Source organism: Urocampus carinirostris, chromosome 7, assembly GCF_059441175.1.
Source record: "Urocampus carinirostris isolate Australia breed hairy pipefish chromosome 7, RoL_Ucar_1.0, whole genome shotgun sequence".
In the NCBI taxonomy this organism is placed as follows: Eukaryota; Metazoa; Chordata; class Actinopteri; order Syngnathiformes; family Syngnathidae; genus Urocampus; species Urocampus carinirostris.
Window position 1 is genome coordinate 32,295,979 of NC_142355.1, and position 11,722 is coordinate 32,307,700.

An 11,722-nucleotide genomic window follows, 5' to 3' on the forward strand; every position below is an offset into this window, starting at 1 on the left:
TTGTGTGAGAAACGTCACGCGTTTGTGTCCTAATCCTGTTCTGGTACTCAATAATGTATATATGTCTAAATTCACACATAGTCACGACATGGTTGTTCATTTACATTTACATTTCTGCCCTTAAGCCAGGAACTCATTTATGAAATTCCTAATTAGTTTTTGTAATGTTAAATGAATTGAGATAATATCCTTATTCATTTAATTTCAATTTAAGAGTGGAAATTGAAATTACTGATCCTATTGGTTTATCGACAGAATAACGGAGCGATTACCCAATTATCATTAAGTGCTGCTGTGGCTTCTATTGACTGGGAAACACTCTAGGGTTTAGTAAGACTTTCGATAAGTTCTGGCCAATTAGTTCTAAATTGTAACGTTTCTCTCAGGTGGATAACGGATGAATGGAGTCAGTCGCCTGTGGCAGAAAGTCCCAAATTACTCTTGCGTGGTTGATTTTCCACTTTAGAACTTTATATGTCAGTAATATTTTGGCCTGGAGAGGGATGAGCACCACCAGGTTGTACTTGCCCAAGAAACACCACAGGAAATTGTGCCCCTACGAACCTAGTGGTAAAGGGATCCAATCAATCAATCATCAATATGCATATATTACTACTGATGGTTGACGAATCCGGTTATTCGGGCATTATTACCATAATTTCCACAGTTTCCTTCTCCAGCCACCCTTGTTCGTTACTTGCCTGTAAGCTACTGCTCACTGCTAGCTTGCTCTGTATAAATACAGTTTTAGCACTTGCAGGTATTAACATTAGCTTCAGCTCCATCCCATACTACAACGACCGGTTTTTCAAATGTCACCTGCTGCCTTTTTTTTAAAAGCATTCCAGGCAGATCCCAGCTCAGAAGTACCATGTTTATTGCAGACTCATACGTTTTTGGCGGTTTGTTTACGTCTGATGCAGTCCATTTTGGTCTAATTAACGAGTGGTGCTAATTCAAGTGGAAAACAATAATCTTTTGCTTGGAGAAGTTTACCTTCTTAGGAGAATGCAACCTTTTCAAACCCCTATTTCACTGTATCGCTTGTTAAAAAGTGGCCACTGAATTTCCCATAAAACCATGTAATCAAAGTCCCTAATTGATTTTTGCAGTTTTATAACCTTCAATCTAGGTAAGCCACTATATCCCTAAAAATATTTTCTAGTGCAATTTGAAGTCCTCTTACAATACAATACATTTCTGTGAACAAAACAAAAACGAAACAATAAAGTACTCGTCCCTGGGTGGGCTCGAACCACCAACCTTTCGGTTAACAGCCGAACGCGCTAACCGATTGCGCCACAGAGACATACGTGCTCTTCGTCGTGTAGTCTCTATTTCATCCAAAGAAAGCAAAAGCACAGCACAGTCCTTGCAAACACGTATTCTTGCTGATGTGTTCTAGCTGGTAACAAATAGATACGTATTAGTTACCGAAAAAACAAAATATTGGTTCCATTAGATGTGCTGCTTTATTAGCTGCACAAATAAACGTCACTGAGGACAAAGTACTTCCTCTTAGGTTTTGTTCACTATGAAATAATCACACATCAAAACTGCATTAGAGTGACTGTTGTATGACCAAGTTATATAAAATGTATACTTCATTGAATGTATAGCCCTTTCATTTGCTTCAAATGTTTGTTCAAAATGTAGTATACATACCTGTCAACCTCCGCGGCTCCATGCCCTTACAAACTGTCGTATTTTCCCTTACAAAATACAAAATAATCTTACACCATATTTTTTTCCCAACGTTTTTATCTATGTAGTTTAACATGTTATGTTGTACATCAGTTTCGTTATATCATATATATTGTTAAATAACTTGATGTTGTGAGATACTGAGATGCCCGACATGAATTAGCTTTATTATAAAAAAAGTTCAAAAATGAAGTAGCTTGGACGTTCACTGTAGAAGAAAAAAATACATGCAAATGTAATTAAGTAGAATAATACATTTTCTTATTCAAACTATTAATTAATTTTTTGCATCAAATTATTGTTGGTAATATACAGATTATAGAGATAACCACAAACCTGTCTTTTTTCATTTTCTTCTTTTATACTTCCTTTTTTCTCAACTTCTTTATACAACATAATAATTCGTAATATAATGCATCAAAGCAGGTGAGACGTTTGAGAACCGGGTCTCTTTAATGAGTTGAGACGAAAAAGCCGGTTCTCTAAAAAGAGACAGACTTCCTTTCACTACACAACTACCACGAAATGATGCATGATGGAAAATCCACAGGCGGCAGACGCATGCGCACAGTAGCATCAAACGAAAAAAACGTTACCGAGATAGAGGCTACCACGGCGAACTCGTTTGACTTGATTGATTTGCCGTTTCGTGATAGTCGGTGTATACCAGATGGTACCCATAATTGACAAATTTGCGTTTTCCCGTACAGATTTTCTTGTACGTCGTACACGTCTTAAAATGCTTAATAAACGTTCTTTGTATGGCAAAAACGTACAGGTGGACAGGTATGAGTGTATAAAAAATTTGACAGCTTTTTTATACAAACTGTCTTGGCATCCTCTGTCGGACTAAAGCGGTACAACAATTTCTCAGCTTCACAACAAAACCGTGTGCGATGATCTGATTAGTTGCCAACGCTTTTAATCATCTGTTTTAATTGATTTTGTCTATTTGTTGTTGTAGCACTAATCGCTTTCACTAATCGTTTTTGTCGATTCCCTGTGGCAGCCCTAGAATCTTTCATTACCAGGTAGCATGTCCTATGTCCATCCGAAAGACATATGCCCAACTTGTGCTAGGCAGCACACTCTACACTACATTATCGTCAATTTGTTCTATTTATTTCCATTGTCAAAGCCATCGCTCCACATCATATTTTCCCAGACTTCTTTGTTTCTCAAAACGAGACACCCAGTGAACCTTTCGATTTCTTACCCAGGAACATTCGAAAATACCAGCATCTGACCTTTTGCTTTCAGTGTAAATGTCAAGGTTAGCCATGCTCAAAATCATCCGATTTCACTGTGGCTGAAGATTCCATCACAAAGTCGTTTTCAAGTTTTTTATCACGGTACCTTCTTTGTGGGAAAAGTTCAATGAGGTTGACACACAAAAAAAAACAGAAACACTGCTATCATTTCAGTTAACAGCCACGTACGTTTCCTCTGACTACTTTAAAGGATTGTTTTAACCGAACTTCCCCAAAACATGATTCTTGAGTCCTGCAAAGTTTTGATGTTTCGGTATTCTAGCACACCTGATTCCAAAAGGTGTAAACTGCATGATTCCAGCCTTTGAGGCCGAAGTTTGTGAAAGCCTGATTTAAAAAGTGAAATCTTCTTATCTACATACAAATAACCCCAAAAGGCTAACTTAGTGTCACGGTTGCCATGGCGCCCAATAGGCCCCGCCCGTGTGGCGCCAGCTGCAACTCGTTGACAGATTGGCGTCCCTTCTATTTAAGCTCAGTGCTCTCACTCCCCCTTTGTCAGTCCGTCAACGAACCTCTGACCTGCAAGACGTGGGATTTGACTCTGTCCGGTTCCCTGCTTGAGTTTCCTGTCCCCGTCTATTTTGTCCTGTTTAATATCGATCTCCAGTTTCCTTCCCGTCTAGTTTGTCCTGTTTAATTTCAATATCCAGTTTTGATTTTAATCCTCTCTGTCCCGTCCTGTGTGGTATCGCTCCATTTGTCCGATATCTCCTCCAGCAGCTGGTATCACTCTCGTCAGCCTCTGGCTTCCTGTCATTCCACGGCAGACTGCTGCCTTACATCTTCTGCCCAACGATCGCCGAATCACTGGCGTTTGGGTTAACAAAATAAACGAGAACAATACCGGACAGTACATATCAACAAAAACTGGAGAGAATAACAAACAGGACAAAAAATAGACGGGAACGATACTGGAAACCGATATTAAACAGGACAAAAATAAACGGGAACATTACCGGAGAGGAAATACCAACAGGAAACCGGACCGAAATCGGACCGAGTCGAAACACACATCTTGCGGGGCAGAAGTTTGTTGACGGACTGACAAACGAAGAGTGAGAGCACTGAGCTTAAATAGACGGAAAGCCAATCTGACAATGAGCCGCAGCTGGCGCCACAAAGGCGGGGCTAATTGGGTGCCATGGCAACTGTGACGGTCTACCCCTGTTCCTTTCTTCCTTTTTTGCAGGGAAGACGAATTCGAAATCAGATCAAGAAAACAGAACTTTACCCCACAAAGAAAAATTTGAAAAATAATAAATTACATTTCAAACGTATGATATTGTTGCTAGTTTTACAATAGAACTGCTACTAATAATGATAATACATTGTATTCCGAAGCCCCTTTCAGTACACCCAAGGTCACTGTACATACGTATAAGTAAAGCAAGAGAGTAATAAATAGCAAATAAAAGACATTCCAGTTTAAAAGGGGCAGAATGTGAGGCAGAAGGTCAAGAAAAAGCAAGTCTGAAGAGGTGAGTTTTGAGTCCAGATTTGAAGGTGGACAGGGTCGCAGAATTTCGGAGGTGAGGCGGGAATGTGTCAAGAAGCGGAACAGGATCAGGACCCAAATGCCTGACGTTTCTCACACAAGCCTTTTATTTTAAGGGAAATAGGGAGTCATGCACATGTTAGGTAGCGGTCTGGCGTGGAATGATAGGATGCCAGAGGCCAACGAGATCGATACCAATTGCCCGAGTAAATATCGGACAGATTGGGTCGATACCGGACAGGGCGGGACAAACAGGATTGATAATGAAACAGCACATCGAAATTAAACAGAACAAACTAGTCGGGAACGAAAACTGGAGAGAATAATAAACATGACAAAGTAGACGGAAAACGATATTAAACAATGTGACAGACAAAACATTTTTTGGGTAAAATATCTTTGGATTACGGATCTTTTCTAGGAACAATTAAAACTTCGTCCCTGGGTGGGCTCGAACCACCAACCTTTCGGTTAACAGCCGAACGCGCTAACCGATTGCGCCACAGAGACATGCAAATTGATCTTGAGGAGTGGTAAAACAGACTACTAGAATGGGATACGCGAGTACGTACTCCAAGATACATCTTGAACTGATTGAGACTTGATGATGAAGTCCATCGGAAATTTGGCCAGTTTGGCAATGGTGCCAGGTCGGATGGTATTAACATCTGTGGCACTCTCCTCAAATCTGAGGCTTCAGTTGAAAATGTGCACAGTCAGTCTGCTCAGTCCCAAGGCCATCTGGCCACACATCTTTTTACCTTTCTACCTCTCCCTTCTTCTTTTCTCGGCTCTTTTGTGAAGAAAGGATGCGGGCATATTGGTTTTAACAAGACACTCAAAGACAGAAAACATTGAACCAAATTTGTTTACCCTTAGCTATAATTTTGATCCTGATCTTTGTCAACACCTTTTTCACGTTTATGGTGGAATAAAAAAATTAGTGTGGCCCCTCTATATGCCATTTCCCCCACTATATGACTTCAACAACAACTTTAGCATGTCCACTTACATTGCAGTGTTCAAGTTATGTATCTAACTTGCCTGTCAACATATACACTAGCATGCTGATGAACTCCTTGTTTCACAGCCTCAAAAAATACTGATATGCTATCGGCGGAACTACTTCCCACCATGCATTTCTCTTCATCCACTTCAGAATCCTGCGTGGTTTGTAAAAATTCTTGACGTCGGCGATACATTACTCTAATTTGTGTACTTTATTAGCTGTGGGTCACAGGGCCTTCACAGATGCTAAAGCGAAAGGAAAAAACAGGATACAGTGGCTTGCAAAACTATTTGGCCCCCTTTCGCTACATTTCTGACTTCAAACATAAAGATATAAAATTGTAATTTCTTGTGAAACATCAACAATAAGTGGGACACAATCATGCAGTGGAACACACTTTATTGGATATTTTAAACTTTTTTAACAAATAAATAACGAAAAAGTGGATGTGCAAACAATTCAGCCCCATTGAGTTAATACTTTGTAGCGCCACCTTTTGCTGCGATTACAGCTGCAAGTCGCTCGAGGAATGTCTCTTTCAGTTTTGCACAATGAGAAACTGATAATTTTGCCCATTCCTCCTTGCAAAACAGCTCGAGCTCAGTGAGGTTGGATGGAAAACGTTTGTGAACAGCAGCTTTTCTTCCAGAATGGTCCTGTATTTGGCTCCATCCCGCTTTCCATCAATTTTAACCATGTTCCCTGTCCCTGCCGAATAAAAGCAGGCCCAAACCATGATGCTGCCACCACCATGTTTGACTGTGGGGATGGTGTGTTGAGGGTGATGAGCTGTGCTGCTTTTACGCCAAACATAACGTCTTGCATTATTGCCAAAAAATTCGATTTTGGTCTCATCTGACCAGAGTACCTTCTTCCACATGTTTGGTGTGTCTCCCAGGTGGCTTGTGGCAAACCTTTGAAGACACTTTTTATGGATATCTTTAAGAAATGGCTTCCTTCTTGCCACTCTTCCATAAAGGCCAGATTTGTGCATTATGGACAGATTCTTCCACCTCAGATGTAGACTTCTGCAGTTCATCCAGAGTGATCATGGGCCTCTTGGCTGCATCTCTGATCAGTTTTCTCCTTGTATGAGCTGAAAGTTTAGAGGGACGGCCCGATCTTGGTAGTTTTGCAGTGGTCTGATACTCCTTCTGTTTCAATATTATTGCTTGCATAGTGCTCCTTGGGATGTTTAATGCTTGGGAAATGTTTTTGTATCCTAATCCAGCTTTAAGCTTCTCCACAACAGTATCTCGGACCTGCCTGGTCCGTTCGTAGTTCTTCATGATGCTCTCTGCACTTTAAACAGACCTCTGAGACTATCACAGTGCAGGTGCATTTATACAGAGACTTGATTACACACAGGTGGATTTCATTTATCATCGTTAGTCATTTAGATCAACATTGAATCATTCAGTGATCCTCACTGAACTTCTGGACAGATTTTGCTGCACTGAACGTTAAGGGGCTTAATCATTTTGCACACCCACTCTTTCATTTTTTATTTGTTAAAAAAGTTTCAAATATCCAATAAAGTGTGTTCCACTTCACGATTGTGTCCCACTTATTGTTGATTCTTCACAATAAATTACAGTTTTATATCTTGAGGTGTGAAGTCTGAAATGTGGCAAAATGTCACAAAGTTCAAGGGGGCCAAATAGTTTCGCAAGCTACTGTAACTGTGGAAACAAAGCTTGCGATTATTACGAAATACACGTATTGTTACCCGAGCTAAGTTGCTTGGCCATAACCAATCGACGTTTGTGACAACTACTATGCACCGTGCTGACTTTCAACAAGACAATGAACTTTATTTCATCGTTTTTGGTTTACCATAGAAAGCTTGTTGTGACAGACGGTTGCACTATTAGTCTCTCAAACGCATAACAATGAGGAGAATTAACTTTATGCGTACTATTTAAATATGCCCAGTAGACAACTTCATTCTCTCACCAGTTAAAGGTCAGCCACAGAGCAACTTGCCTGGCCAAACGAGACCGACAGAATACTAAATAGGGAGAGCGCTGGTAAGTGCCTGAAAATCAAATCAGATATTTAAAGCCTGTGAGAGCAAAACCCCATTTTATTATGGTCACATTTCCTATTGTTGTAGTATTGAAATATGGGCATTTCTAGTCATGATTGCATGACTTTCTAATTCATAACCTTTTAATTATTAATACCTACCTCCGTTCATTGATTGAGTTGTAATTAATACACTCTGTGATTATTCATTTATTTGAGTGTACAGTAAATATTTCTCCTTGATACATCCATCGATTCAGTTGATATTCTTAGCTACATTGTGAGTTTATATTTTTGCAGTTGGGTGAAGGACTAAAATTTTATCAGTGCCCTGGTATAAAGTAGGGCTTTTTTCCCTACCTCTAAAGTTTCCCTTTTTGATATGGCCCACCATCCTAGTATAAAAGGAATTGTCTGCCATTTTGACTGCACACTTGAGAACCAGACACCTTTGTTCTGCACTGCATTTGTCTACAAAAAAACTACAAAACTGCTAAGCTCTAGTTTTTGTCACGATAACTGATGTGAAGCACCTCTGCCTCGGACTCTGATTGGCTCCCTATCACTATTTAAACCCACGTCCATCTGTCACCTTTTGTTAGTCCGTCTATGAACCTCATTGTACTCTAGGCAAGCTTTTTCGACCCTGACGCCCACCTGTTTTTGCTCCCGTCTGTCTTCCTTACTTTGACCCGTTTTTTTATCCTGACCACGTCTACTCTCCTTTCCTGGCTTCCGACCCGTTCCCGATCCCGACCATGTTTTTTGCTCTCCTGTTCCCGACACCGCTATCGCTCGCCACGAAAGTCCCACTTCCGCGTTCAGAGCGACCTGCTTCCCGCGTCCATCGATCACCGGATCCTGGGTGCATCCTTTCCTTTCTTACAATAAAACTGAGAAACGCAAGTGGGTCCTGTCTCCGTTCTGGTCCTGACAGTTTTACCCGTCTCATAACCTGGATCTTAAACATACACTCAGAGGAAGGAAATTCATTACCCTTCACTACCATGCAATAATTAATTTACATGCCAAAGACTGGTACAAATAGTATTTTACTGCTGAAACTTGATCTTATGTAGTTGTCGTACACTGCCCCAATTTAAGAAAAATACTCCTGTGGCAGAAAATTGTGCCTATTTTATGTCTGTTTTATTGTAATTTTTAAACTATTCTAACTAAGAAAGACAGGGGCACCCGTTTGACGCGGCAGTGGTAAACCAGTAAAAGGCGTCGGGTCCTGCTGTTGAAGAGTGTGTTGTTTCACCGTGATCCGAGTGACATGGCCGCTTTCTTATGTCCTTTCATGTGGAGGGACGAAAGCATGACTGACTTGGGTGCCAAGGTGCTTAACTTGTTTGGGTGTTTGGGCATGGTCCAAAAATGTTTGTGTGTGTTTTTTTGCTACTTTTTCCCTTTTTCAATTTCTTTGTTTTTGTATGTTTGTCTTGCTGTCGGTCACCCCTCTTGAGGGATGTTACCAGGGTAGATAGATAGATAGATAGAAACTAAGAAAATCTATTCTTAAATTAGCATAAATATTTTGTTTAGCACAAAGGATATTGTTTAGTTTGTTTTAAGCTTTTTTTTTCTATTAGTTCTTAAAATGGGCAAAATTATTTATCATCTGTTGGATTATACAGATGCTCCCCTACTTACAACCATTCGACTTACGAAAAACGGTAGATACGAACATATTTTTCGGGATGTTGAAAATATCTGGACATTGCTGTAAGTTAGATTTTGTACTGTGTGCACCTTTATCCGAATACAGGAAAGTACTGTTGTGCTTCTTTCCGCTGCTACCGGTGTGTGGTGGCGCTGTGAGAGGTCACCCAGCATCCACCCAGAAGAAATCTCCTTCCTCTTCCTAGTTGAACTGAATCTACTGAATCTCCACCGCGTTAAGAAGTTTGACGTTTTTATTGTTTAATATGTCTTGCATCCATTCAATATAGTTGGTGTAAAGTGCAGAGAAGAGGCGAGCTGTTTCATTTGAAATAAATTGGAATAAGAAAGCTTGATGCGGTTGAGAAAATGGTTGGATTGCTGTTTTTTCGGCCACTTTCTACCACGAAGTAGGAAGTCGCCTAAGTCTTGAAGCGCATCTTACAAAAGTAAGTTACCTCATCTCATTAGCTGCACCGCTTATCCTCAGTAAGGTCGTGGAGGTGCTGGAGCCCATCCCAGCAATCAGTGGGCAGTGGGCAGGGGACACCCTGAACTGGTTGCCAGCCAATCGCAGGGCACACAGGGACAGACAATTCGCTCGCTCATTCACACCTACGGACAATTTGGACCGGCCAATCCACCTAGAATGCATGTCTTTGGAATGTGGGAGGAAACCGGAGTGCCCGGAGGAAACCCACGCAAGCACGGGGAGAACATACAAACTCCGCACAGTAAGTCCGGTAGCTGGATTTGAACCCACACAGGAGGTTCCCAAGACCTTAGAACTGTGCCGCACACGTGCTAACCACTGCGCCGCCGTGCTTACACTCAACTTTATTTATCTGTATAGAGCATATTATTTTATGAAATGTTTTACATTACATACATGTTATTGTTCAGTACAAAACAATACAGATTACTTATACAAGCCTTAAACATATACCTTACCTAACCCTAACCTTAAACATACAAAATTTACCACCGAAGCAACATACGAACAAATTTAACTTACGAACAATCGTCCGTAAACCCGTTCATAAGTAGGGAAGCGTACAAATTATCTTATTTTAAGAAAAAGTATATTTGAAACAAAAAATATTCTGAGAATGGGATAAGACTTGTTTCTCAATTATTAGCCATCCAATATTTTCTCATGCATTCAGTTTTCCTGTAAGACTTTTGTCTTTTGTGAAGCTACTCCTCCCACATCTGTCAATCACGATTGAGTGTCCATTGTCTTTGTTGTTCTGGATTGAACCAGACACAAGGAAAAAGGCCTGGTTTCCTGTCATTTCCTCCATTCGGCTCATTCGTTTGTCGATTCCCTAAAGTATACATTATACATGAGGGGAAACGAATCATGCGCGGGATGATTAGGTGCTAAAATGGGAGTAATTCAGCAGATAATGAATATGGCTCGATAAAAATGTTCTGCAAATGTCACTGATGACGTATAATACCTCATTAACTATCTTTTTTTCTTCTGCTCTTTAACTGGTGGTTTTTTTGGCCCTGTCCGTTGAATGTGGTCATTTTTTTGTGCTCATGTGGGAATGTTGGACGTCAATCATTTTTCTGTTTTAACTCACCTCAAGTGACTTCGAAAAGGAATTTAAGAGAATACATTATTTTATATAAATTCTTGATTGTTGAAATGAAGGATACACAGGTATTGTCTTCTGTCATGATTGCTGATGTGATTTACCTGTTTCCGCTCATTTGGCGCCAACCGGGACATGTCTTACAGTTGGAGCAAATTCAGAAGTCGGAGAAATTATTCAGCCGAGCGACGAGAATAATCCACATATTACCGTATTTTCCGCACTATAAGGCGCACCGGGTTATAGGGCGCACCCCGAAAAAATAGTTTTTAGTCCTATTTTTGACATACATAAGACGCACCGGATTATAAGGCGCTACAATGGGAACGTCAACAAAACAGTCAGATAGTTCAGTCAAACTTATTACCCCCTTAACACGTGCAGATGCGGTGTCCGTACGATGTCACTCAAATGCATCTATCCATCATTCGGAAGGTTAAAGTCTTGGGATTCAAGAAATGCCAACCATTCCTTAGTTTCTATTTTCTTTTTCGCTCGCAACTTTACTGTATATATGACAATAAACACTTGGAATTGAGTTTAATTTAAAAATAGACACTCCATTCCATCCATTATCTGCACCGCTTATCACAGAAACATCGAGTTCAGTCTGAAACAAGGTACAGGGATAATATATATAGCCAGAGTAGCTCACCGAAGTCGTTGTGTTCATAATAATGTGCAGCCGTGGTCCTCTTATATCCGTGAGTTTAGTAAATCCAGGAGAATAAAATATTTACAAATACAAAAAAGTAAAAAAATGCTTTCTGTATGCCGTCAGCCACGTGCTATACGCATTCATCTTTTTCGGCCAATTGCAGGCTTTGTTTTGCCGTTCAAGCCAATGCCAGCCTGTAAATGATAAAAAGGATCCGCCCCTTGACCTCCAAATAACTTTAGCCAATAGTGATCAATTCAACTGATGATTGACACGTCTTTTTTG

The 11,722-nt window shown here is 40.4% G+C and overlaps 2 non-coding genes across 2 annotated transcripts; both read right to left on the minus strand.

Annotated features, from left to right (window-relative positions):
* Positions 1 to 1,235: 1,235 nt before the first annotated feature.
* trnan-guu (transfer RNA asparagine (anticodon GUU)) lies at positions 1,236 to 1,309 on the minus strand. Its single transcript has one exon. It is a non-coding gene; the product is annotated as a tRNA-Asn (tRNA).
* Positions 1,310 to 4,909: 3,600 nt separating this feature from the next.
* Positions 4,910 to 4,983, minus strand: trnan-guu (transfer RNA asparagine (anticodon GUU)). The gene has a single exon. It is a non-coding gene; the product is annotated as a tRNA-Asn (tRNA).
* Positions 4,984 to 11,722: the final 6,739 nt, after the last annotated feature.